Source organism: Anabas testudineus, chromosome 2, assembly GCF_900324465.2.
Source record: "Anabas testudineus chromosome 2, fAnaTes1.2, whole genome shotgun sequence".
In the NCBI taxonomy this organism is placed as follows: Eukaryota; Metazoa; Chordata; class Actinopteri; order Anabantiformes; family Anabantidae; genus Anabas; species Anabas testudineus.
The window spans coordinates 2,627,169-2,654,515 of record NC_046611.1 but is presented as its reverse complement, the minus strand read 5'-3'; positions in this window follow the sequence as shown (position 1 = coordinate 2,654,515).

Below are 27,347 nucleotides of genomic sequence, written 5' to 3'. Positions count from 1 at the left end.
TCGTTTATTACAGCCACATTATAGATGACAAATCTGGTTGATTGATGCATAAATACAATAGCTGACAAGTTTGCAACGCTTTTAGTAAACATCTGTATATTGATTAGTATAAATATTTAAAGCCTTGTAATAATAACTTGCATTGGAATAGAAGTTATTTTCCATTTATTTACAGCATCATTTCTACACATTTTTGCATGTTAACATGTCAAGAACACACACACACAATGCTGTGTTATATTGCAAATACTTACTGTTAGGACTAGTTTATGTTCCACAATAGACTGTAGCCTTGTTAAAGTTTCATCCAGACCGTCTGAACTAAATGAACCTATTTTACAGAGTCATACAAACACACAGGAGTGACTGACGTGTAATAAATGCTTTGCTGTCCAGTGGTTTCACTCATTATTGCACGCCTTGTATTTTTCTTTATTAAAGCTGGAGTGAAGGCTTTAAGAGCCTCCCTTCTCATATTTATCAAATCTTCTATGTTCTGCCAAGTGAAGTACACCTTCTCCGGCTCCTTTTATCGATACACATATTTTAACAGGACAGAGGGAGCCCAATTATTTGCCCTCTTCTCACTTGTGATCCTGGAGAGCCCTACTCAAGTGATTGGCTGCTGAAATGCACACTGACATCTATTTGCCATTCATGTGTGACACACTTATTTCCAACCAACAGTAATTTCTAAACTGATTTCCCGCACAGACTCACCTCGAGTGCCTGCAGTCGCTGCTTGTCAGGGCATGAAGCTGGTAACACTAAACTACGGCAGGAAAGACAAGAAAGAAAAAAAAACGCAAAACACAATTTCTAATCTCACACCTTCACTTACTTTTGATGAGCCCTGAAGCGGGGCTGAATTAATGCCAGACCTGGATACCTCAAAAAGTGGCAGAAAATTGAGCCGTTGCATGTCTGAATCATTTTGCCCCTAACTGCTGTCGTTACAGGTGGTTTGAAAATAAATCTTCTTCTAAACAGCCCGTTTGTTAAGTGCAAATTCACTACTAACCATTAAAAATTCATACATTTCAAATAACTTTTCTTTTTGACAAATCTGGAAGCTGTTCAAGCAGCGCCGCACATAAGCTGCGGAAGGTTCATTTACCCCAGCGTCCTTGCATAATATTTGCTGCGAGATGACAGGGAGGCGACACGGTGGCAGTTGCTTGATTGACAGTCACTTAGGGGTGTGCCATTTAACTACGGTGACCTTACTCGCATGTCACCGCCCTTATGAAAAGGTCACCCTTGTTGCACTAATGAGTCATCTGATTTCATGACCGCATGACTGTCTGATGCAGCCAAACAGTTGGTAGGGCAGAAATTCATGTTTTAGGTAGAGTTCATTGCGTCTGAGTGGTTAGTAAAGGTGGTAGTGTGGAGACTGATTGTTGCATTTTTTCAAGTTGTCAGGTTAAATGCAATGTATCAGAGATACAGACGTGTAGTAAAACTTATGTACGTTATTATTATCCTTTAATTAACTCAACCAAATAACCAAATACTGTAGTAAACATCAGTCACTGAGGCTGGGGAGTAAGAGAGCAGGAGAACTGCTTTCGTTGCCATCCATCTGCACTAACCTCCTCCTTGCTTCAGGCCTTTAGCCTGCTATGTCACACAAGGTAACACGGGAATTAGCAGAACAAGCAGATATTATCTTACAACTCCATAATGGAAGCACATAACTAAATACCTCGAGGAAATTGCATAAACAAAAAGGTAATTGATTCCAGGCAAGCTGCAGGTGGACACTTAATTACAGGAAATTTATTAAGCAATGTCCATTAATCACATTGACATGTAGTTATTAAAGGGATGCACAGTTTGCACTCTCTGGATAATGCAATAATATTAGGATGAGATGCTAAACCAATAGGATTGTTCTACACAGACAAGAGATCTAAACATTGTTTAATTCAGATAGATAGGAAAAGACTGCATGAGAATGTGGAATTAAGTATTTACACCATTTACCACTGGAGAAAAAAAACAGTAGTGTAATGTTTTTGTTTTCACAAAGCTAAATGCATTCAGACATGTATGTGGTGGTGCATTTGTATAATTGGGAGTACTGTTATTAATAATGCGACTTCATCTGCTGCTATTTTTGCTTTTACTCGTAGTGATACTAACAGTACTACTGCAATTACAGTTACTGCTACTACTACTTAACTGCTAATGCTGCTGCACCAGCTGCATTTCAGCTGTCTCATGCTTGATATTTTACTTTAAATCAGTGTACCTGTCTAAACTGAGTCTTCTTTTGAGGCCACAATGCTCATTTCCTTTAGCAAATGGGCAAAATTATGATTAAATCTATTTTAAGATATAAAATAAAAACCAGATGAACCAAAGTCAGAATTCTAACTTGTCTTGTCTTGTATTTTATCATGTGCCACCCCATATTAAACATTGATAATCCTGTTGGTGCCTCTGCTAAACAGAGTTAGCATTCAACTTGAAATGAGTATGCACTGTTGTCTGTAACATTATCACTACTAGTTACTACTCGTAGTACCATTCCCTCTATTGCTAATGCCATTACTACACTCAAATCACAAATGCTATTGCTACTACTAATATTGTGATTACTACTACTGTCATGTTCCTGTCATTGTTACAGGTAATATAAATACTCACACTACTATAACTGTCAACTGTAACACCAGGACCTAAATATGCTGCAGCTGCTGCTGCTACTAACACAGTTAACGGCACCTTTTGTACCACTAATACTCCACCAGTCCTTTCGTTCACTGTCATAAATAAGACTAACTTTAAAAATCAAACAACAACTTGCAGTAAACAAAGTTCTTTCCATATAACCTTTAACAAATCTGGCCTACCTTTTTTATACCTTCACAGTTTAGTTGTTTCTAAGACACAATACGACTCCTTCCTGTGACAGTAATCCACCCTGACAGACTTCTCTCTTTCCAAGAACCTGTCTACATCCTCCTGGAGGAGAGACTCTGGGAAATTGGCCTTATTCCCCACACACTCCGAGGCAAGTGGCAATTAAACCGCTGATTAACGTGAGCCGGCTCTTGAACACAACTTCATAGGAGTCTGACAGAACAGTGGGGAGAAGGGGAGATAATTCAGAAATCTCCTGACCTTGTGCTTATTATCTCTGGCTAATGACTGTTGCTGCGGCTGTTGGCCTCCCTGATGAAGCAGGAACCTGGTCAACCTGTTTGATACATGTTCTTTATCTTGTCTGTTTTGTGCTTACGATGGAAGTCATCATAGAAGTCACATCCTCATGGGCATTAACCTCATTTGTCTATATGGTGCTTTCAGTTATATCTTCCCCCAGTGTCTGTCAGTGTTATAGACTCAGATGTCCACATGTTTGTATCAGATAAATGCAATAAAGCTGAACATACAACTAAATATTCGCTTAGCGATTTAATTCAATAATCAAAGAGACTGTCTTCTATCTCCTCTCTTATACATCTTACACACGAACGACTGCATCAGCAATTCTGAGAATCGTCATGTCATGAAGTTTGCAGATGACACAGTGAAAGTCAGCCTGCTCAACAATGACGCATCATGTCTTGGTCCTGTGGTGGATGAATTGTTCCTCGAGTTGAATGTAACTAAAACTAAGGATATGTGTATTGATTTAAGCCGTAATGTACCAGGTTCTGTCAGCACTGTAATAAACAGCCAGGCTGTAGATACAATCAAGATCTTTAAATAAATACTCAGGCTGGCCAAGTTTCAGGTTAGCAGACCTTTGATGACATGGTTCTAGAGAGATTTCACTGAAAACGTTCCAACATTTTGTTTTAGTGTGGGTTTGTCGCTGTCAGTGTTTAACGGGATGGTTAACTTTAGTAGTAAAATCATTGGAACTTCATTAAGCAGCTAGTAAACAAAGTACAGTTGTCTGGGTTTTGTGTTTTTGTTCTGCTACACTAAGAGTTGCCCCTTGTGTTATAGGAGTGTATGAGTGATACCAGCACACGAGACACATGCTGAGCTGGTCTTATTGCTGTTGGACCAGTACGTAATAACTTATAAGCTGCCTTGCTGCAGTATATTTATTTATGTTGTTATACTTGCTTGATAGGTGGTTGCGTTAGTGAAATTTAGTTTTTTGATCACAAGTCAACCATGTCGACAGAGGTTTAGCCACAAGCTAAACATCTTGAGGTCAGCGAAGATAGTAAACGTTCTAAGTAACAGGAACTGGAACTGTAAATACACAATGAGGCATCACATTTAGTAAGTTGAAAAAAAATAAATTATGTCAAAGTATATACTTAAATAAATACTTTTTATTACTGGCAGGTAATGCACAGTGCAGAGTGTCACACAAAAGCAATGTTATAGGACAATAATATAAAAATCTACATTTTACAGTTCTTCAGTTTTCATCATGAATCGAAAAGAATGAAAGTAGAAGTAGTAAAATATGTTCATAAATCTGTGGCGTGATTTGGAAAATTGACTGTGTAAATATTAATAATTTCTTATACTACCCACAATAAAAATGACACCATATACTTTCCCTGTATAAAGTTCTGCTGGTTTAGACGTCTGCTGAGTGGCTTCATTGTGACAAGAAAGTTAGTTTGAAGCTGGTTGAATTATTATTATTATTGATCCATAATGTGATTAGATACATTCTGGTTATTTTGTGCTGTGGGGCAGTTAAACTCCTTATTAAGCACGGGTTCACCATCAGTGTTTGCTGTGACCTCAGGGTGAAACTTGTGCATCAAGCCGATCGCAGCAGATGCAGGAACCAGTGACGGTCTCGCATGCCTCAGTTTGATCCCGTAACAGATTGATACACCAAATAGGAGCTGACATACATTGCTAAAGATGCCAATGGTAATTAATTAGCATCTCATTTTGACCATGGCACAACAGGACGTGGAGCTTGCTTCTCGATGCCATTTCCCCCCAAGGCTTTGTATTATCAGGGTCAGAATCCCGGCTCGGCGCTCTGAGGGCCGCTTAATAAATTGAGGAGGGCACGTTGACAGTCAGATTTTCATGGCGTGTCCCCGTCTCAGCAGTTCCCAGCGCCCCTGGCTATGACAAACGGTCCCAGCTTCAGTGCCGTCGAACGCAGCTCAGGAGATCAAAAGGCAACTAAGGGGGACTTAAAATGCGTCTTGTTGGAGTTATTAGCTGAGAGCTGTTTCACTTGACATTTGGCCTGTGTCTCTGATTTAGATGAAAAGGGGTCGTACACTGCTGAGGAGGTGTAGAATTTTTAAAATTTTAAAGCGATGACCCCCCCTTTAACTAAAATATACACTGACTTAAAGCAGCACTTTGTTGGGTATGTTCTAACCGCATTTAGGAGTATAGTAGTAGTGAAAATGATAGAATTCCTCTTTATTAAAGTTCTGTAAATAATTCAGGTTCAGAAAACATAGAAAATGTGTTAAGTAAGTGGAGCTTTATCATAATATCTGACAAAGGTTCCTTGACCTCACTGAGGAGGAGACAAACATACATTTGATAAAGTAGTCATGTTTCAATAAGACATATAGTAATAATACAGTAGTATTATATAAAACAGAAATCCTCTTCTTTTGGTATTTTTTCCAAAGTGCTTTAAAGAATCTTTGGCCTGATGTCGAAACTACTTGGAACGAGGTTGTCCACACCCAGTGTGACCAGTTAATTAGAGCCTTGTGTTCGATCAGTGCTTGTTTCCTGTGGTTGAACTAGTTCTAAACACACTGTTGTGCAGGGAAAACACATTATGAGTGGGCAAACACTGTATATAGATAATATATAATGCAGTTAGAGGTGTTACATCTCTGTTCTAAAGTGTTGTTGTCTTGTTTTAAAACTGAATTTTAGCATTAGTTCTTGCCACCTGAACATCATGTCCGCAGTCTCTGTGCTCAGACTATGATCAGAACTCATGTACCAATCCCAAAATCTGAACTAATTGATTTTAAAAAATCGGACGTTATCTTGCATCTTATCTGTTTTCCTTCTTCCATGGACTTTTAAAGTTGGAGCTGAAACATCCCTGAGAGTCCCAGAGCAGATCTGAACATGTTACAGTGTTCACTAAATGACCATGGAAAGTTTGAATTCAGGTAGGCAGAAGAAAAACATCCAAATTACAGTTACGGGCATTTTCCATGACAGCGGCAGTCTAATCCTCTTTTTTCTTCTTCTTCTTTTGGGGTAAGATGTTTTTCTAAACCCCTCAGAGGCTTCATTGACTCAACCACATTCTGTTTGTATCTATCTTTTTTACTTCTCTCTCTTTTTTTGATGCAAATAAACTAAAAGCTGCAGAAAGCTCAGAGGTGGAAAAAGGGGAGAGATGACAAAAGACAGAAGAGCAGAACTGATGTGTTTGATCAAATTATGGCTCTGGTTTGGACTAAAGAGGCGCCTGGCTTAGCCAAAATCCAGTGGTATTACATTCATTTTTGAACCTCAACAACCCTGTCAAAACCTGTTCAAACTTTATCAGGAGCAATTCACTCTGTAGGCTTCCAGGTCTGCAAATTATAGAAATCAATATGACAGCTGAAATCAAGAAGCCTTGTGTCAACAAAAGCTTCGTCCTTGACTTCACAGGAACATTTAAATCTTTAGGCAAAGCTGCTGTTTACCTGTAGGGTTTGAGTTTCTGTGTTCCCATTTTTAAGGAATGTTCTTGATTTCTGGGATCAAAAGAGCAAGGAACAAAGGTTGAAAACATTTGTTGTGAATTAAGTCTTCAGAGGAAGACGGTTGAAAGAGAAAAAGCACCTAGGCTGCAGCCTGAAGAGTGAAGGGGGCACAGTAGGTAGATTGAAGCATCCTGACTCTGCCAACCACAGCGCCGCACTCAGATACTGTGGCTTATTGGTTCCAGGCTCTGCGGATTTGGGGGAACGAGGCACAGTTCGCCCGCCCAATCAAACCACAACAGAAGGCATGAAAACAAACTTCTCAGAATAGCAGTGCTCTCCGTAGTTTGGCTGCCTGTTCAAAGATTTGTGGAGATGTTTGATCTTAGTTCAATAATCAGCCGTTTTTGTCAAAAGCTGCAGCAGGCGAGTCAGAGGCAACCGCCTGAACTTTAAATGTGCAATCTGCAACTTTTCGCCTCGAGGCTGCAAGCAGGTGTAGTTTTAGCCATGCACTCCTGCAGTAAATTCTAGACCTAACGCCGATCAGTCACTTAAACAAAATCTCAGTAATCTGCAGGTGGAGCTGGATTTGTCTGCTTTTAATGAGGCCCTCAGGAAATCTGTATAAAGAACATGGAAACTATCACCATTTTCAGTTTGATTGTACTTGGTTCAGTACTTTCTAATGAACATTTGCACTATAAGTTGCTCTGGAGCAAATATTTAGCCATTAGTTTTACTCATAGATTGTTCTGAAGCCCATTTTCCTTGTTGATGAATTCTAATTTGTGGGGCTATTCATTTACTATTTATTAATTTATTAATGCAGTGATAATAAATTATGCATATGCGTCTGCATAGATTGATTGAATTTTGTGGATTACATTTCAGCTTGTACAAAAATTTGATTCAGTATCGTTTGTATAAAACACATCATGATTCACTGGATCAGTGGTAGAAAGTGACGAACTACTGTAAATTTACCTGAACTGTACTTAAACTACATTTAGGTTTAATTTTGAGGTGCTTGTTGTTGGCTTGGTACTAGATTTTTCTGCTTCACTCTATTTCTTAAAGGCATTTCTTACCTTTTCTTCCAGCAGAGGCAGCACATTGTGGTATTTTACTATGTTTTACTACCTCTTAGTAAAGAAATACTTCTTCCTGCACTGGTCATAAGGTTGAGTTCTTTCAGGGTTCGTAAAATATTTAATCACATTTAGTCACTGTTCAGATCTAAAAATAAATGCATGTTTTGGTTTCCCACAGAGAAAAAAATCAGTATAAACCGTTAAATCTGGTTTTAATTACTGCAGGAAGTCACCTGTCAAGATGTCGTATGTCCAGGACTGAAGCAGGCACTTCACAGGCTGTTGCTAATTTTACCAACACTGCTAGAAACCATCTAAATTGAAGCAACAAAAACAAAATTGATCTTGAATTGAAATTTTTTTTAACTGTATCATGTGATCATACTGAATTATTATTAAACCCAAGATTCACACTCCTAATTGTCCAAATGTGTTGATACATATAACCGTATGCTTAATTTTGCACACTAATTGGAACAAGATGCCTGCTATAGCGATGCTAGGATGCCCATTTTGGCTAATTTCACACTTCCATTAATTCCACTTCGCTTCTTTTGTCTATAGCTTTGCTCACAGAATGTTAAATTATCATATGAAAAAAGTGCAAACCAAGAGGTCACATGAGGCATGTATACGTTCTAATATCATATATCAAATTGTGTTTATTAAATCGTTTTTAGTGTGACAGAAAGTTGTGTATAGTAGCTTTAAATCCCCAGAAGTTGTGAGCTGTGATATCAGCAAACCACTGTTGCAGCTTTAAGATATTTGAGGAAACAATACAGCAGTTGATAATAGAATAAAACAAACAGCCAAGGCTGGAATGAGACAGAAGAGCACAGAAAGATGATGTACATCATGAGAACATGAATGCATAATAAGCGCCTGCAATTAGCCCGGGCCAGCCATTGGCATATTGTAATTAATGTGCTGCCTGTATGTCGAATCAGTCAGAGGAGGCTCGGTCTAATTTGGGCGTGGGATGGGTGGGGGTGCAGATCAGATCCTGGGATAATTGTGGGTGACTCTCTGTCCCTCACAGTCGGCAGGGTGGGATCTGGCTCAGGTCTCCAGAGAACGTTAAAAAACTGTAAATCCTCTCTTCATCATTTGAACACGTGCCCTGCAAGAACACAGAATGAGAGTGGGGTGGGGGAGAGAAGAGGGAGGAAAAAAAGTGTTTTACATTCACAGATGATCCTAATTTGGTGTGGTTTGGAGTGTAATTTAGATCAAACATAGCCATGTAAATGAGTCAGGGTTTTCATAATTAGGTGCCTCTGAAGAGGGGTGGAGAGGGGAAGAGCTCGGACCACATCACTAGGTGTGGCAGGCACCGAGGCCGTTCATCCACTGCTAGGCAATTTTCAGTTTCTATCTCCACCCCCATTCGGAGGGGAGAGAGAAAAGAGAGCGCGAGCTGCAGCGGGCGGGCACGGGTTAGTTTAGGGGAAAAAAGCACACTCCCAGCGGCACACGGCAACAAAATAGGTCACTCTGCGCCGATTTGGCTTGTCTGTTTCCACTAAGCAACCGACTCGGCTCAGTGTTTGGTACAGAGGAAGGAACTGGCTCACTGCCAGCGCATAATACACACACACACACACACACACACACACAGGAGAGGCCTGTTTTCCCCCAGTGGGGCCTGTTGATTGAGGATTACCAAACTGAAATATTCCGGGTATTGTGTAGGTGTAATGTTTACATTTTAGGTGAAAGTGCTCACAGTGAGGAGCAACAGTACAATGAAAATTTCTATCAGCAGTATTACAATCAGCCTTCAGGAGGAGGCTCGTAGTCAGTGCACAAAGACAATAAATATGTAAATGAATACATACATACAATAAAGAACTGGACACAAGGACAATAAAATCCTCAAATTATAAAGTATTTTTAGGTAAAAGAATAAAAAACCCAATAACTAATGAAAAATACATGGTTATGCATGTTTTAAAATGCAAGAAATAATAAAACAAACAACTAATCCATTGGAAAGAAAATATAACATAAACTATTGTTATTTATTTTTTATTAATTTCTTCTTTTATGCATGTATGCCTTTTAATGAAGGTTTTTAAGCATGATTGCTTTGAATTTTAAATTAAAATTGATATGCAACAGAAAAACAGAAATGACACAGCACATGAAATTATTAGGAAGATAGTTTATTGTATACTAGTAGTATGAGTAGTAAGTATTCATGTGTGTAAATGTATGAATGTGGAGCATTGCTTCCGTTCACCCTGTCAGTCAGCAAGAAGGTTAAAGGAACAAAGATTTGACAGGAGGGATACTGAAGATTAGTTGATGAGTTTACAGCTGAACCAACAGACAGCGAGCAGCAGTTGATAGATTGTTACCTCGAGCTGCCAACATGCAGCAAGTGCAGCTTTCACTCCAGCTGTAACCCCAGAAAAGCCTGAACTTCTGAGCTCTGAAAGCCAAATCGTTTGCCGCCTGTCTGTCTGTACTTCAAGATAAGAATCGCATTCAGGGTTTTATGCTCTGCAAAGGATGCCAAGAGTCGAAAAGTATGTTGGAAAATGCGTGTGATGTGCAGTTTACTAACATCGAGCCGCTTTGTCTGTGGGTTTTAAAGTACAAACAGTTTTCAAACTCTCGCTGCCAAAGTGTGGAAAAGTTTCCGCTTTAACCGTGGTGATAGCCAGTCAGGGGCAAGCGGGGCCACCTGCACAGAAGGTAAATGCAACATGGCAGGATTGTGAACCTCCCTAGGGATGCTGGGATAGCCACATGGCCCGCCAGATCTGCCAGGGTGGCCCCGGTGACACCCGGCTGGGTGCCGTGCTGGGCAACATGCAGCTAAGCCCGGGGATTAGCTCACGGTGCCACCTATCTGATGAAAGCAGAGCCAATGGGATTGTCTTCCCTCTCTGCGTTTATGGCCACCCCTCCCTCTCTGTGCCTCTCTACTATCTCGTTTGCTACTCTCTTTGTTTCTGGCAGCAGTGGAAAGCACATACATGCTACCATGCTGGTAGTAAAATGTATTGTTGGCACAGAGCTTGTGTTATCTTGGAGTGAGAAGGGAAACCAGTCCAAAGAAAAAGGACATTACCTCACTGCCGCATCCGAAGAGTTGACTTTCCTCATGTTGTGTGAGAACACCTCTTACAAATCGATTGATAGATTGCTTTTAAAACAGATTATGCTGCATATTTTAAATATAATATTATATATATCAGTGATGACATGATTCAACCAGAGTCTTCAGGTTTTGAGTTTGCTGAATGTTCACAGTGAGGAAGTCTTTCTTCTTTACTCTTACTCTTTAAAAACAGTGTACATATGTATTTGTATACTGTATCTAATGTAATGATGCACTGATGGTTATGCATGAAGAAGATTCATCAATTCCATGTGAGGGTTAGTTCATCTGTAGAAATTCTAACCCTGTAAATAAATAAAAAAAACAGTTGTATAGTATAAAGGCTTAGAGTGTGAAGGACGTGGGTGTTAAGCAGACAGAGAGGACTTAACGAAAAGATGCTGCTTGCATTATGGGCAATGTGTTTTTGGACTTTGCAGATGTCTCAGCTTCGGATGCATCACTTTTGACTAGTCCTGTTTTATGTGTCTCTCAAGTATCCCAACCCTGTGGAAGTGTAACAGTAAATCATTTGAAGCAACCCTTCACGTCATAGTAACTGGTCAAAATCCAAATCCATGTAAAATGAGAGGCTTTGCATAGTTTAATCTCCCTCTCGAGTGCTGTTAAGACATTTGGACCTATTGCACAAGCCATGTATGTCCACACAGATATTTAAGAAAACTCAAAAAAGCTGAATCTATCATCTTTGGTTGCAGTCTTTGTTGTGTTTATCCACAGCAGCAGAAAACCAATAGAAAATGACAGATTTCAGCGTTTTCCTGACTATGGACCTCGTGCAAATAGTGTTCTGAGATAGAAAGACATGCAGAAGTAGTGTAAAGTTGTTACAGACCGATAAAGCTTATTCGGGAGAAAGTTGTTGGTATATAAATGTCCAACTTTTGCAACAGAAACCTCTTTTTGCATCCCATCTTTGATCTAGTTCTGCATCTGTGATCAATCCTCAAATGTTTTCATTGGTTTTTGTTTCCTGAGCTTGGACTTTTTTGATCCAACACTCCAGACTACTAGAAAAAGAAAGCCGGTCAATTGTTTTAAACTATTTTGTGACATGATCTTTCTCCTACCTTGAATTTTTTGTTATATTTTGTTTTCCTCAAAGCCATAGCTTAATCATGTGCCTTGAACTTATTCAATCTTTTAAAGTAAACTGTATACATGGTTGCATGAAAGGTGACCACAATGGCAATAATGGTAACTTCTTGAAGATACGAGTCACAATACACTGATCAGTGGTTAAGGTTTCTTCCTAAGGTCACCTCTTAAACCTGTGGACTCTTTTCTGTTTGACCACAAAACTCTACACCCACCTCAGGAAGTCCTCAAACCTTTTCTTTGACTCATAATTAGGAAAGGTTGGCGTATGATGTCATAGCACTGGACGTTATCAAGCCATTCTTGACCATAACAGCAGATTTCCTATTGATTATAATGAAACAGGATGAAGGATCTCCCCTGTGATATATAATGATGTGTCACCATTGTGGCATTGGTGTCAGGTAGACTGAGGCTACAGAGCAGCTGGACACTTCTGACACACACGTTTGGCATCTCGGTGTGAACCAGGTAGACTTTTTATCCCTAATTAAAATGTTTTATGTGTCTAAATATGTTTAGTTGATCTTGAATTGAGGATTATTACTAAAACCATCTTCTATCTGCAGTTTGAATACAGTGACACTCAGATCATGAAGCTCATTATTGGGCAGCTGAGATTGTTTGCTATTAAAAATAACTTTTGAGTGTACAATCCTGTATGCATTTAAAAAGTTAAGCTCTTCTCCTTCACCCAGAACGAATGTATGACATTTTCTAATGAAACCCTTCAAAATATACTCAGAAAATGACCTGTCATTCAAACAAATTAGATCTAAATGAAGCTGCTTGAGTCTATCCACCCTGCTCCCACATCATCCCTGAGTGTGAACCTCTCTGATGCTCTCTAATTAAAATGGACACTTCAGTGCTATTTCTGCAGACTGTAAATTAAAGCAGAATCTACTGTATGCACACAGATTTCACTGAGTGGATTCATATTTCTGTTTGGTGTGCAATGGTTTGTAGCTGGGAAAAAACAGGCAAGCCCAAATACCTCTCTGAACAAACCAACAAATTCCACTGTGAAAAGACAGTGAGTGCACAAAAACACCGAACAAGACATTTAAGCAAAGTACTGAAGTTTTCAACCTTTTTCCAGAACTTTTAAATGAAACAAATGACATTTTTGTAAATCTTTTTCTCCTCTTGAGAACCATCACTTCATTTTTCTAAATGTAGTAAAACAATAAAGAAATATAAAACTACATATACTGAAACAAGCCACAGTCTTGCGTCATCTGCATAGAAAGTAATAATGTTAAATTTAACTCACAAAATGTTTATTTTACCTTTTCACCTCTTCTCTTGTAGATTATTTTAATCCTTAACAAGTTACATAACATTCAAATTTAGTCTAAGCACATCCCCTTCATGTCCTTAAACCTTTTTTCACCAGAGTCCTTTTTTATAAATTAAGTCCATTGACAATTCCATCACTTCGCTCTTTGTTCCCCAAATGCATTTTCAAAAAGTTACAGAACCCACAAAGCAATGCACTCATGGACCAACATAAGTCATCCTCTATACCTTTCCAGCCAAAAACCAGCATGTCCCTCTCACCGCCTCACCCCACCTTTCCTCCCTCCCAGAGCAACCCGAGGCTGGGCACAGAAGGGACGGGGGTGCCAAGCATAGCACATGGCTGTAGGTCTGAGGACAACAGAAGTCGAGGTCCCTGCAGGGTCCTTCAGCTCTTACAAAGCTTTACTCCCACACGCAATCACCCCCCCCCACACACACACACACACTCAGCAGACACCTCAGGCGGATGGGGAAAGCACACAGTCGCCCCCCTGGGAGAACGAGGTGACGGGGACTGTGATTCCTCAGAGCTGCACTACCATTTTTTTCCACCTCTTCTCCCTCTTCTCTCTCCTGCAGGCTACGTCCTGCACACGTGATACAACAGACAGTCTCATGCTGCATTACCCATACACCTCTCTGTCCCTTTCTGCCTTGCTTAAAGCCATGTTCCCTGATGTAGCATCAAAACTGGGACACGAACATGGCACTCATAGACAAGGATAGGACAGAGATGGTATAAAGTGATGCAACATACTCTGTGCATTCTTTGTTTGTCATTGTTTTCTTAGTATCCAGGATCATAAGGTTGATCTCACTACATTCATTGTAGCTGTTGTAGGGATGCATCGACACACTCGTCAGATAGTTTTATCAAATACTTTATAAATGCTGGGAAAACACAATTTGACAAATGATGTGCATACATATAGGGAGGGGTGGGTCAAAAACCTGTGACCATGTGACTGGTTCAGGACTAAATTCATTTTAAATTAACTTGACCTTACTGTTTGACAGTTAAAATGGATTCTAAACATTTTGGGGTATTTGTATTTTTTCTGAGTCTAGGGTGTATTTAATTGAGCAATAGTATATTTTGTGTGTGTGTGTGTGTGTGTGTGTGTGTGTTTAGCTTTTTGTTTCTAAAGGGGAAAAATGTGTGTTTTAATATTTCAGATGTTGAAATAGCTGCTAATCTTATTGAACATTCTGCTCAAAAAAGAAATAAAAGAAATGCTAAAAATATTCCTAATTCCTAATAGACTGGGATTCTTAGAAATGTAATGAAGGTGAATTATAGAAAGATTCTCAAACATTTTCTGCAGGTCATGAAGATAAAGAACAAAGTAAACCTCAACCTTAAAGGTTATTTTTCTCAATAATAGAGTGTTTTACCTGCTATTGGAGTGTTTTCATTCTGGAAGAAAACATGTCAATAATTAGATTTTCTATATATCAAGGAGATGAAAGTGTAGGTAAACACATTGTTATTAATCCCTTGCAAGTATTTCCGACGGTGGCTTTAAAGACTCTTTAAACAGTCTCGCTCATGTCTCTGGGGAACTTTAAAGTCACATCAACTGCAGCTTTTATGAGCCCTTCTCAGAGCAAAACGAATGACATTGAATAGGCTAAGATCCAATATTCTCAGAGCTGAGTGTACATAAAGACCAATGCTCATCTGTGCCTGCTTATTTGCTCTTACAAGTATTAGTTTTTGTATTAGATTCCATGCTCAATATGGGCTTGTTTTGAAGTTAAAGTCTCCACTTTTCGAGGAACACAAGCCAGAAAAGTTGGAACAAAAGCAAAGAGGATTTTTTTTTCCCTTTTTAGATCCACAGAGTTCATTAGCTCTCTCATAATCTGCCGATGTGGCGATAAAAAATGTGCACTAACGAAAAGCACCAAGCCTTTTCCTGACATGCCATTAAACTGTGATGCATGACTGTTGCTGGGAGTACTCCGTCTAAGTATTTCCAGTTGAAAGGTCAACAGGGAGACATGACAGCACCGTGAAATGGTGTGCTATACATTTTCTTATTCCCCTCATAGTTAGTATCTGTCAGATTGAGGAAGGTGAAGAGATCTGGGTTTGATGTGGCAAAGACTCAAACAACAGTCAAATCGACAAGTGCGTGAAAGAAACAACAACTCTATTTTCATGGTGCAGGGAGCGGTGGGAGAACCCCTGTTCAGCTGTTTTAATTGACATAACCTGTTTATCTGTAATAGTCCTTGAGCTCCTGTAACCTCACAATAAAACAGCCTGCTCATTTTTCTGCTCCTTTATCTGCAAAACCAAGTTGTTATCACAACATATGAAGCGTCAGCCGGTATCTTCCATCACAACTACTTCTAATGGTTTTTAAAGTAGTTACCTGCGAAGCCCGAACATTTATTATGGTCATTTTCGAGGACTGACACAGCGCAAAGGTCTGCGGCTATCAGGAGGCAACATCATTATGAATTATTGTTTGCAGCCAAGGTAGAAAATTGTACTTTGTGGCTGCGTTTCCCTCGTGATAAATCAACCAGTCACTTTTCACATCTCGGACTCTCAAAGCTGCTGAGCATAGGACTTTTTACCCCCCACCCCCTACACTCACTGTTTACCCATTTCCTTCTCCCTCCCTGCTGCCGTGAAAAAGCTTCCTGCAGGTTGTTTGCTGCAACAGCCAGTTTCTGCCATTTTTCAACTGAAGATCTTTGCTCATTCCTGATTATTAGCACTGGCCTGAGGTGCTACTTTTTCAAATGTTTATCCTAACTGCACATTTCTGATTCTCAGAAAGAGAAAAAAAACACAAGTGACAGGGAAATAACTAGACAAAGGAGGGGTGTATTTGTCAGCTGCTATCAGATCGCTGTTAACATGGTTTCTGGACTGTCTGCTAGCTTTGGGAGAATGAGAGGTGAAGCAGCACAACTTTATCCCTGACTACATCTTCTCTGGTAAAGTAATCCTCTGTGTGGCAGCACTGAGATAAGGCCCACACACTCACTCACGGCCTTGGCAAAGCAGAGTCAGGAAGGAGTTGGCCGGTAAACAGAGGTGATCATTGCTCACTAAGAGGAGCTGGAGTCTCAGTAGTGCACTGATACTCTGTCAGAGCCAGGGTCATGGAAGCAGGGAGAGATATGTACCAAAGAAGATGGAGAGAAGGAGGAGAAAAGGATGATGGGAGAAGGGAAAGGTGGACGATTCAAAAGGAAGAAGAAACTAAGAGGGAAGCAAAGTGAGATGTAGACGACAAGAAAGATGGAAAACTGGTGAACAGAAGAAAATAGAGGAGATAAAAATGAGAAGGGGAGACACGGAAAAGACAAGAAAAGACAAATTAGAGGTGAGAAGAGGAAAAAAAGTGGGAATGTGAATGGTTAATGCACGATGGGATGAAAGAGAAGAAAGGAAAGAATGAAAACAAGCAGCTGTAGACAAAAGAATCCAAAGAGAAAACATGGACATGGAAAGAAAGTAAATGAAACAGGAGGTGAGGCCTGTTCGTCTTGACTTACAACAAAGAGCATAATTAACAATAACAAAACCCTGGTTTCCCTTTACTGACTTCAAACAGGTAGCTGCAGATGTGCTACAGCGCGCTCACCTGCCGCGTCGCTGCCCGCAGTGCAGAGCTTTACCTTCTAGTGAATTCTGATCACTCCGCCGCTCTCCAGCCCGATTAGGACGATTAATATTAATGGCCTGGCAGTTTCTCTCTGCTGATCAGAGCTCTCGGCTCACTGGTTCCCAGCGTGGCGCCACACCTTGCTGTAGGTGACTGTCAGGTTTGATTATAGGCAGATTAAGGGCTCTGTTTCCCATCACCACTGTTGGACATACTCAGATAAGCTGCATAAGCACCAGACTATTATTCACTGTCAAAGAGCATTGAGAGATGATTCTGAGGGGTTTGACAGCTGAGGTGGTTGCACCAGGTCGCAGTGTAAAAGTGCCCATCCAGTTTCTGGCTGTGGAGTCTTTAATTACAGGGAACCAGGTCTGAGAATCTGTTTTTTAATTGAAAATCTTGTAGCTTGAAAATGTGAAATATTTAGAAGAATGAAAAGTAAAATCAATAAAACTGTTGCACCTTCAGCTTGTCTCCCACCAGATTACCAGGAACACCAACAGTGCCAAAATCTATTGCTAGTAGCTGTGGCCTAATAATGAGGACATACTGTCTGTCATTTAGAGGTCTGCATGGTTTGAAGTGTGTCGACTCTGCAGGAGCAGAGAGCATCAGGGTTTTATGGTAAACTGCAGCCACACAGTGATGGGTGAGGTAGTGAGGCTGAAAGGGGCTGAAAGGTAAAAGTGGATCCAGCACTGGCGAAGCGGGGAAGTGTCCACCAACTGTTCTTCAAGTCATTTGTAACAAATTTAATGCTGATTCAGCATTCGTGGACAGCTCGTGTTCCCTTCGTATGTTGCTGTGATTTGTGGAAAATCAGTAAGTTCGATGAAAACAAGTTGATCTCTCTCATCCTCAGATATGTTTATTTACCATATATGTAGACAAATTATATATATTTATCTGTTTTTTGTTTCTTTAAAGTAATAATCACTCAGCACACTTTGCTTTAGTGTTTCTTTGTTCTTCTCTTAGATTAAAAATCTCCTCATTAACAACACACAGGTTGGATTTCAGTTTCGTTTAACTAATCTCTGATAGATATGAAAAGAAATCCCACATTATTAACTTAATACCAATCTGTGTGCAGAATTAGCTCAACTCTGTCTGAGCCAGACCAGTAAATACAGTAACATAGTCGGGTCACGTTGAGGTGCACGGCGTTAATCGCGTGCCATCTACCATCAGCAACATGGGCTCCTTTGAGAGCCAATCAGATATCAGATTGCTTTGGGAGTAAAGAAAACAAGGCTGTGCAGGAGAGGTGTCTGAGCGCTTTACCCAGACTCATCTGTCTTCCTCTCAATGGTGGGGTGGGGGGCTGGCTGACCCATGACCCCCACAGAGAGCTGTAGCATCCATCATGACATGTAAGGTAATGTTGTTAACTATCTACTTCCTCTGTCAGAATCAGAGCTGCTGCAGGGGATTGTGGGGAGGCTTGTCTCCAGGAAGAGATCAGGCCGTTACAGAATGAGTCTGCAGAGAAGGGACAGAGGTCACAGTGAAAAATGAGCATAGTTCATCATCGGGTGCTTTGCTGTTTGAGGGAAGGCACAACTACAACGAACCACCTGCAGATTTGTTTTTAACTGAGTGACTGTGATGTAATTATTTTTCAGTCAGTAACAGATGAGCCTAAAAGTACAGGTTACAGCAACATGATGTTTTCTTTACCAGTGGTAGGAAATGCTGTCAGAGATTTAGTTTGTATTGGTTTCTATGTTAGGCCTGAACGTCCATCATCCTCAACAGATAAAAACAGCACATGATAAGAATTTACCCCAACTTGATGACCTCATCATGTCGTGGAGCTGCAGAATCCATAGGACTGGGATTTTGGTACATGTAGTTATGTAGAGACAAACTTTGTCAAGTCTGTCACTTTGTAAGAATTCCCTTTTTAATCTGCAGAGAGACAAAACATTCAGCGATGAGTCACAGACTGAAGATGTAAAAGAGCTCATCTCCTAACTTCCTGTTCAGTTATGAGGTAAGCTGTGTGATATTTCTTCCTGGATAAACTCTGCTGCAGTGTGATGCTACTGTATGCACAGAGGACTTAATTGATTGTGTGCAGTTTCAGTGGCTTAGCATCTGGCGTTCACGATAATCCCCCTTCTGTCCTGCATCAGTCGGACGTATTGATGAAGCACTCAGGGCTGTAGTGCTACGTTTACTCGGCACATTAGCCCATTACAGTTATGGGCAGACACGCAAGTAGAGACTCTTTACCTGAAGAGGGATCGTTGGTGTAGAGGGAAGCAGACCAGGCTGCATACTTTCATTTGTGTATGTGAAAATGTTCACGTGTCCTTTAATTTTTTAATATTTGATATTTTAATGTTTTTAGTGTTTAGAATTTTTCTTCTTTTAACCTTTTCAAATATTTAATAGAATAATCCTTCAATCGGTTTCTGTAAATTGCCATTTTGATAATTATGTACATTCCCATGTTGAAATACTGTGGGTACAGCCAGAGGAGACTTTTCTGTTTGTTGTGTCGATAAACAGCCACCTAAGGCTCTCCAGGAATCCGACAAACACTACTTGATCTGTGGTGCGAAGACCATTAGAGCCAGGTATATTGATGGCTCCGCGCCGCTGCAGCCCAGCTTTCCTAGCATGAGGCAACATCCATGCCGAGAGGACACTTGTTCACTGTGTGTTTCCAATCACACGCCGGCCGTGCCGAGATGCCTAATGGCCTCACGCTCAGCCTGTCGCAGGAAAGCGTGCAGGGTAATGCGCATGCGCCCCCAAACATCTCCCGTCCCATTGGGTGCAGTTCTGGGTCTCGGGCAGATGGGATACAAGCACCGGGAAAAGCGAAGAGGGGGGAGGATTTGAAGGGGAGAGCGAGGGCGAAGGGACAGCGTGTGTGTGTGCTGCCTCTGCCCATCCGTGCATTCAACATGCCATCCAGAGACCCCCTTTTGCGAGCTGCCCACACTTCATTAGAATGCCAGGATAATGGCCAACAAGCACGCGCCGTGACACCCCATTTCCTGTGCACTGAGCTCTCCAACCACGACAGATGTCGACAGTGCCGCTGCCGCCACTACCAGGGGCCCCTCCACTTCCTGGCTGTTTGGCCAAGTCTGCGTCACACCACCAGGGAAGAAGGGGCAGCCGGAGCAGTTGTATACAGCAAAGAGGGCACGGTTGCCAATCTGAGGCACTTATGGTGTGGGAGATGTTGTTTGTCTTTTTCTTTTTTCTCCGTTTTTGTTTTACCAGACAGTTTTCAAATCTCCCTTTTGGTGTTAATAGCTGATTTACTTTCTCGAGCGCTTGGGATTACAACTCAGCAAAGGATCATTATGTTCCCCTTCTCACTACTGCTGCCCCTCCAAAATCCAAATGATGTATCTGTAGACAAAACATAAACAGATGTTTCAGTGGCTGTTAGGTGTCCTCACCGGGGGATGTTGATGAGGAGGAGGGGTGATCATTCGACATGTGCGCTTGTGAGCATCGGGGACAATGTTGTTTTAAAAGGTGTTATTATGCTGCTGCGGCTGCGGCGTGGCATGTGCACCGGTAATAACGGCGGGGCTGGATTTAGAGTGCTGTCACGGACGCATCAGGAGAGGGAGCAGGGGCCATGGACCGAGGCTAATGGAGGCAAAACAACCTCCAGCTCCTGCCCCTGCTGTCCAAAAATCAGCTTTTAGAGGGAAAACACAGGCCACCTCTCAGCGCTCACGCAACACGATACGTCAATATGAGAGGCAATTTAATCCCCTCATTTGAATATGCATCCTCAAAATAAACCTCTCTCTCTCTCCTCTGTTTTTGAACCCCGACCAGATTTCTGGACCATGGGGGGAGGAAATTGTTGTACATTTCCTGACAAATTGAGTTAAACGGACATTAAGTAGGGCTTTAAGAAAACAAATGGTCGTCTTTATCACAGGTGGACACTGATGGCTTAATGGGGGCCTGCGAGCTGATCGTATCACCAGCTAATGGCTTGACAGGATGCATTAAGGTTTTTGTGTAAAGAACCGGCGAGCAGGGCCAGGCGAAATGCAGACCTGTCAAGTGCTGCGTGTCCCCTTTTTTGTGCGGGGAAGCAGATGTTTGTGTATATACGGTGGACTGGCAGAGGGAGGCCAGCAGCAGATGCCTGTACCGGTGCCAAGGCTCAGGATTGTACAGACGGTTACATGTTCAGAGAGAGAAAGCTGCCCTCCCTCTGCCAGGTGACTGCCCAGCTGAACACCCCCACTTCCTCTCTGCCCCTTTCCTGCTTAACCGCCACGGAGTCCGACCCCTTTTATTTATTCATCTATTTGTTGAATTATTTACTCATTCCATTGCTTGTTTGGCCATTTAACGACCTGCCTGGAGGCGCGGGAGAGATGGAGCATTTACTTCAGGCACAGATGACCATTCACTTCATTTATTGGGAAAATAAAAGCAAACGCTAAAACACTATGGTACATTTACAGTGTGTGCTAAAGAGGTGAAGAGTATAAAAATATGACACAACAAAATGAATGAAAGTCTCAAAATTTAACTAATGGTCCAAATGCCAATCCATCTTATTGCAACCACAGACACCCAATCCCAGACCTTTACGGGGTCTGGAGATTATAGGATTCACTTAAAAGTTACAGACACATATTTTGCCAGCTAGTTGCTTTTCCCTCTCAAGGTACTTTGAAATTACAACCCTGTTGTTATATATATATATATATATATATATATATATATATATATATATATATATATATATATAAACGTTCTCCAAATTAGTTCATTCAGTCTTTGATATTTCAGCAGTGGTTCAGTTCATACGTCTATTTTTGGGGTGGGGGGGTTAAGGTGTTTCGAAACACACATGACCTACACTTTGTAGTGTCAGTGAGCACATCGCACCAGAGCAGCAGCTGATTGACTCCTGCAGTGTTACTTTGTTTACTTTAAAAAGTAAAGTTTAGGTCTCAACACGAAATATGTGATTACCAGGACACTGTATTGAACACAGGGAGTATTAATACATCTCATATTCACTTTTCATTACCTAAATGCACGTTGCACTAAACCTTTTGTTCAGGTCCACAGTGTGAGACCTTCATACAGACAAATATCCTTTGCTGCTGAGTTTCATCTTGTCATCTAATTCTTTTGTTATTAACATCTACTGCGTGAATACACCAAGCGTCAGAGCAATAATAGGGAACACCTCAGCCGTTCATTATGAGGCGGTCGACATGTATAAGGTAGTGATGCGGTTCGTCGGCATTGATAATTCCACTGAGCACCTCAGCGACCTCTACTCGCTCTTACTTGCTATTTCCCAACATGGTGAAGGATCACAGCCTCTGTTCTGACACCTCCCTGTAGTTTTGACGTGAAGAGGGAACTTTTCCTTTAATGCCCTTCCTCCTCCCGTCTGCCTTCACCCCTACAGCTCTCCTGCTTTGAAAGGGTAGCTCTGCTTTGCGAAGGTACAGCTTGTTTTATTAACATCAAAAGCGCCCGTGGGAGACGGCAGTGATCAAATTCCCCTCTAATTAAAATGAACCTGGGTTGAAAATGTTGCGCTGTTTAATATGTACAGAACGATGCTGATTGCACAAAGCGGCTCCTCCTTTTGTTGGCGCGGATAATGCAGGCCCCGCTGAGACACCAACGTGGGCAGAATGAACGTACCTACAGAGCATCCTCGCAATCTGGGTGATGTCCTCATCGGTGTCTGATGTGAGACTGATGTCAAATGTGGCCGGTGAAGCCTAAGCCTCACCTCGCCTTTAATTTGGAGGGTGATTGATGGACCTGGAGGCGATATTGCAAAGTATTCCACTCCTGTCTAAGTTGCTTGCTCCACCCTTTACAGCGCCAGCGCTGTTGGCAGCTCTTCCTCGTCCTTGCCTCCCAGGACACCTCTAAACTTTGTGAGTTCAAGTTCACTTTGCACTTGATTCTCAGCCTGTAGTGAAGCATCAACACAGTGGCTGATGTTGTATTTGCAAAAGCTTTTTCATAATGTGAGATCAAAAATAAGGCTGATCATTTTTAGAACATGTATGTTAGGGATTTAGAAACAGACAGCTCAGTTTATAGAGATAGCAAGTACATTATTAGAGCATGAGAAATCTGGAAAAGGTTAACAGATACTGTTGGTTATCATCAGTGACTAGCTGATTAGTTCAGGTAAGATTCATGTTATATTATTTTACCTATTGCATGAGTGTCATCTGTCTCTTAAGGTCTTAGTCCCTCTCAGTCAGAGTATTAACACACTGTAAAATATTCCATGCAGTTTATCTCGGACCTGCTCGCTACTGTCTTGTGTTTTAAAAACAATGAAGTCAATAAGTTATTAGGCCTCTCGACCTGTCACTGTTTACTCACCAGGAATAAAAATTTGTTGACAGACCGTCGAAGCTGCTTCTTTCTGGACGTCAGCTCTTATTCAGGGGCTTAACATTCAGGTTTGAACTCAAGTTATGACGGTGTAGAGTTTGCAGAGAGTTGAGATGAGGGATACAAATTCAATTTAGGTGTGTTGGCCGATCAATGACAGCAATCCAACCTTGATCTCAGGTTATGAATACCTGAGCAGACGTTTCATGTAACGCATACAGATTAGACACATGCACGACAACTCTAGAAAAAGAAATCTAACACTTGGGTTGCTGATTGAGACCTACCTTGCACTTGTAGCATGACCTTTGACCCGTACAGTAAACATGGCAAGGGTATAATGCTGCAGTCAGCGTGGGGTATCCGCTATATTAGAATCAGAGAAGCAGATTGGATATTCTGTGTTTGGTTAGTCATAAAATATCATTTCCAGGTCATGATCTTCGTCCAGAATAGACATCCACAGTCATTTTGGACGACAACTCTTCGGTTTTGTTTGTGAACATTTGTTAAATGTGCAGCAGCACATTCAGTTTGTGTGGATTCCTGCACACTTGAGTCCAGGCTTTGCTTTTTACAGGCATCCCACCCTGCTGTCAGACTCTGGAGCAGGTAGCTTGCACTCCATTAAACAAACACTGTGGCCCCTCACTTTTATTTGACATTTTATTTGGCTGTGACAAACGAGCAGCAGTTGGATTATAACATAATTTGTCTCCTCTTTATTACCGGCACAAAGGACACCATTCATTAATTATTCTGCCGTTGCCGCTCAACACTAACTGGAAAGGTCCCTCTTTGGACAGATGGCGAGGACAATGTTATTTATATCAATCAGTCCAAAATGTTCAGCGAGGATTACTATTCCTTGGACTGCTTTGATTTATGTCTCTGCACCTCACCCCGTACACAACCTCACCGGCTCCTGCAGGGACACTTTAATCGAATGGGAATTGAAAACAGACTCACGAGGCAAGCAATGTGTTTCGGCATGTTTATTTATCCATCTCACTTTCCCCCCCTTTCTAAACTAAAGTTGTTGTGTTGTTTGTTTCTTTTCAGGAAGGTGGCTTAACTCACAAGACTGCAATCCACATTTTCCTTAGCAGTGTTCAGGGCCTAGCTTTGTGAAGAATGCATTTTGCAGGTAAGGACTCTGTTCACTCAACTCAACTTGCAAAGGCTTCTTAAAGAATGTATTAGAAACTGTACTACGAGACCACTTGGATTAAAACATGTCAGTAACCCTTATAATGTCATTGATTACCAGGGCCGGCACAAGCATTATGGGGGCCTTCATCAGGGGGCCCCCCTTACACTTTGCATAGAAAGAAAATCAGGTAGGGGAATGCCAACAAGTTTCTTCTACTTCTAAACTATGTTCTAGCACCTTGGGATCCTCCTTTTTACCACAAAAGTCATAAAGAAGTTGTTACAGTAAACCCCAAGTTCTAAACAATGATGCCAAAATCTCTCCTTAAATCACAAAACATGATTTATATAAAACAAAGAGCAGCATTTAAATACAGAAAAAAAGTTAAACTCCCTCCCTCCATGTCAAACGCATTTGTTTGCTAAATGCCTCTGATTCAAATTCACCTGCACGAGGCAGGTTAACCTCACTGTAAACTCAGTGCACTGCAGTTTGTAGCTGTTAGGATAATGAATCTAAAGCTGCACAACATGCTGCTTGAGTACAAACAGACTGGCAGGTCTGCCCCTGACACCGCCTCTAACAACTCATCATTACCTTTCTTCTCTGCATGCTAACCAATCCCAGAGCAACACTTGGTAGCTGGGCGCTGTGATTTACGCATCTGTGTGGAAAGAGAAAAAAAAATATTTTGTAATGAATACCATTTACGGTGTAATTAGTTTTATGCAAACTAGTGAAGATGAAAGCAAAAATCTTTATAAATTATGAATCATGTAATAAGTTATCAGGGGTGCTTATCATGGAGTTAACGCACCTCCTCGTTAATTAAAAATGTTCACACAGAGTCAAAGGAGGGAGATAGTTTGCAGGCAGACTCATCAGGTAGCTGTGTCTCAGAGAAAGCAAATTCTGAACGAAGCCTTTGTTCTTTCTGCTTGCTCTTCAAATCTCAAATCGGGGCCACCGCTCGGGCGAGAGGTAAACAACAATAAGAAAACAAGATTGGAAGAGAGAGGAAGGGAAACACATAGTGACAGGTGTAGGAACATGGCTGAGCACTGGCACGAATACAGCTGCAGACAGTGGACAAGAATCAGCTCGACAGAAGACATGAGCTCTAGGTAAAAACCAGTCTGGTTTCCTCTCTTTCCCCTTCCTGAATCTACATTCTTCCAAACGTTTGCCCATTGACTAGAAAAATCTCCCCAGGCCCCTGATGGTCCCTGGCTCTGCGTGAGGATGCCCAGGCGCTACAGCAGCGCTCATAAAAACTCAATTCATCAAGACGAGCGTAATTTGCTCCGAACGGAAAGCGCCACAAAAGGGGGCGAGCTTGTCAGCGAGACAGGTGGCTGGAGATCTCGCTCTGATACTGAGCGATATGAATAATAGATTCTGCTAAATGTACGCCAGGACCCGGGCTGTAAACACAGCTGCCTCCTTTCCCTTCCAAAAGAACAGCTTGGCTGGATGAGAAGCCCGAGCGCTCTGCCTCCACCTGAGGACTGAGGGGGGAGAGAGGGGGGCGATTAACTAATCAAATGCACAGGCTAAATAGGAGGCCAGGAGAGAAAGAGGAGACAGACAAAGGGAGGGGGGAGAGGTGTAAGTCAGAAGGTTTGCCCTCATTGATTTTGCTAAAGTACTGAGCAGCACAAAGGATGTTGATTAGTTGGAAAATGATGTCAATCTAAACAAGTCAAGGATGGATCTTCAGCGTTTAAGCACAGTCTGACATTTGCAACATTCATAACACAACCATCAACTTTTAATAGCAGCTTTAGGAGCCGTTTTCTGACTCTTATCTTCTGATAAATGATTTAACAAGTCAAGTCATTTTGTTTCTATTTCCCGGCATCATGAATTTGTCACCAATGTGTTGCAGTCTGTACAGCATACGGCATCCTCTATCCTTAGACCCAGATTTCAGATAAGAAAAAACATAACAACAAACTCTTAAAAACATAACAAAAGAGGGTGAACACGAGGAAGAATTCATCCTCCAGGACAGACACACATGCAGCAAGTGTTGTAGATCCTGCACTAAAATCGTAGTGTAATTATAACACAAAGAAGAAAATTGTGAGTATGAAATGTGCATAGGTGCAAAGATCCGTGTCATATGTCAACAGGGTCACACAGCTAAGACTGCGTGAACTGTACATGTCATTAAACTTGTGGATGTGTGCAGACAACTGGTGCAGGACTGTGTCCTGAGTGCGTCTGCCCTTTAAGTTAGTAAGTAGACTCCGACTAGACCAGAAGTTTAAGTGGATCAGCAGCAGCGTGTGCATGAACATGAACATTACTGAGAGAATTCATGTCTTTATCATCTCGACCTGTGTTGTTGTTGCATTTGAATGTATCTACTCTCCTTTAGATTATTTGTCTTCATTTGTCTTCAGCTGCTCTTATTCATTCCTGCATCGTGTCACAACAAGAAAATATTCGGAGCTAATGAGACGACGACTGTTGAGCGGAAAAGTCGGCACCAATTTTCTTAATTGTTTGGTGCCATAATATGAACTTCAAATGAAGCAGGACAAAACTCCTCATCCTTACCCCGTTCAGAATAGAAATACCACCTCTACAATCTTTAATAGCTACACGTCATCCTCCTACTCTACATTTACTGTTTGCCCACATTGTTCTACTGTTTCCTTTACAGCTCGAGCATTTTAAACATGTAAAACATAACAGAAGCAAGAAAAGCTCTAATTGTGTCATTTGGGTGACCTAACCCTTTAAGATCTATTAGAGAGGCCTGCCTTTGGAATTAGAAACAGACTGAGGTGTTTGATTGTTCTGAGGGCCTCTTGCTTTATGTCAGGGTGTATTTGTCTAGATTAAGGGCTAATTAAAGTAAAAGCTGTTATTTAAGGGAAAAATGAAATCTTGATTTTTTCCCTCCTGTCCTTGTTTTCG